Below are 2,500 nucleotides of genomic sequence, written 5' to 3' on the forward strand. Positions count from 1 at the left end.
AGAGGACGGATGAGAACAAAGTTAACTCATTGTTATTGTTGTTCACAGAGAGAGAGAGAGAGAGAGAGAGAGAGAGAGAGAGAGAGAGAGAGAGAGAGAGAGAGACGAAAAAAATTAGACTATTACTATTGATTATGTGCTGCTAAGTAAAAATAGAAATTGGAAGGAAAAGGGATAACATCGGAGCTAAGAAACTGATTATATAATGCAGGTATATGGAGGTATAATTCAACACGGTAAAGGCGGCACCGCTGAGCTGGCTGGATGTGGGCGGCAGCTGTGTTAGTCGTCCAACAAAGCCTCTTGGTAGAGATTGTGTGCACTCAGTAGATTTGAACTGAGGGCACGTATTCTGAAACCCTTTGGTCTCTCACTGCTTTCAGAATCTACAGTGGTGATTAATTAGCTTCTCACGGGTCTTTTTTCACTGATGTAGAGTCGTCATTCAGGAAGTTTTAGAGAGAGGGAGAGAGAGAGAGAGAGAGAGAGAGAGAGAGAGAGAGAGAGAGAGAGAGAGAGAGAGAGAGAGAGAGAGAGAGAGAGAGAGAGAGAGAGAGATGATAATGTGAAGGTTTATTTTAAGTGGGACATCAGTTGGGGTAGTGGTGATGGTAGTAGTAGTAGTAGTAGTAGTAGTAGTAGCAGTAATAGTAATAGTAATAGTAGTAGTAGTAGTAGTAGTAGTATGGAGTAGTATGGAGGAAGCAGTAAACACCTGTCGAAACGATAATTACTCCCAGTGAGGTCTGAAACACTGGATCAGGCGATGCTGTGAACTCATCAGTAACACAGCTGTACCTCACTGAACGTTTCCCTTTGTGTCTCACAACACAAGGGGGGCAGTCACAGCCTGCCCTCTAAAGACAACTCTCTTCCTTCACACAAAACTACATGCACCTAATTACACAAACACACTTCATTCAAAATTCAAAATTAAATATGGCGACTCCTACACAAGCCTCGTAGTTCCCATCTGGGGAGGGGACTATAAATGTCCCCAGGTCGGACTGCTCTTCTGGTATCGACATTAAGTGTCTTGACTCCCCTCTCAACTTTTTTTTCATTAACTTCCGCAACATTCGCGGCCATAGATCAAATTTTCAATCTGTAGAACACCACCTCTCCTCTACTAAACCTCATCTTCATTTCTTCACTGAAACACAGGTGTCTGAGGCAACTGACAGTAGCCCCTTTTCTTTTCCCTCCTACTTTCTCCATCCTCATTTTGAATCCAAAGCTGGATGTTGTGTCTATGTGGGCAACGACTTAACCTGCTTTTGTGCCCACGCTCTTGAATCTTCCGAGTTTTCCACCATCAGGCTACAACTACAGAGTCACTCTAAAACAAAATTTTTTCTGTGTTGTATATCTCTCACCTAACTCCTCTGATTATAAGAAATTTTTTGACTACTTAACTTCCAAAATGTAGCACATTCTAACTCTCTTTCTTCTTGCGGAGATCTCCATTCTTGGAGACTTCAATATTCACCATCAACTTTGGCTTTCCTCTCCCTTCACTGACCATCCTGGTGAACTAGCCTTTAACTTTGCTATCCTCCACGAGCTAGAGTAACTGGTGCAACACCCTACTCAACATTCTTGACCTTTTCCTAACCTTTAAACCTGCTTATACTGTTACACTATCTTCTCTGTTAGGCTCCTCCGATCACAACCTTATATCTGTATCTCTAATCCCTCCTCAGGATTCCCTAAAGCGGAGGTGCCTCTGGCATTTTGCTTCTGCTAATTGAGGGCACCTGAGGAGGTATTATTCTGATTTTCCTCGGAATGACAACTGCTTCCGTGTCAAAGACCCGTTTCTGTGTGTCGAGCGCATAACAGAGGTGATAGTGTCTGGCATGGAGGCGTACATTCCTCACTCTTTTTCTCGTCCTAAACCTTTCAAACCTTGGTTTAACACAACCTGTTCCCGTGCTATACATGATAGAGGGGTGGCCCACAAATGGTACTTAAGCCTTCCATCACCATCTCATGCGATTTATATTTCTGCCCGGAATCATGCCAAGTCTGTTCTCCAACTAGCAAAAAACTCCTTCATTAATAGAAAATGTCAAAATCTTTCAAGATCTAACTCACTTCGTGACTCCTGGCACCTCGCCAAAAATAAATTTTATAACTTTGCTTCTTCATCTTTCCCTCCTCTATTTTAACCTGATGGCACCGCTACCATCCCATCTATCTCTAAAGCTGAATTTTTCAGTCAGATTTGCTAAAAACTCTACCTTGGATGATTTAGGTCTTGTTCATTCCTCTCCTTCATCCTCCGACTACTTCATGTTACCCATTAAGATCCTTCGCAGTAGTATTTTCCAGGCCCTCTCTGGCCTTGACCCTAGGAAGGCTTATGGACCTGATGGGATCCCTTTTGTTGTTCTCCGAAATTGTGCCTCCGTGCTTGCACCTTGCCGATTCAAACTCTTTCAACTCTATCTATCAGCATGTATCTTTCCTTCCTGCTGGAAGTCTGCCAACACTCAGC

Source organism: Scylla paramamosain, chromosome 16 (assembly GCF_035594125.1).
Source record: "Scylla paramamosain isolate STU-SP2022 chromosome 16, ASM3559412v1, whole genome shotgun sequence".
NCBI classification, from domain to species: domain Eukaryota; kingdom Metazoa; phylum Arthropoda; class Malacostraca; order Decapoda; family Portunidae; genus Scylla; species Scylla paramamosain.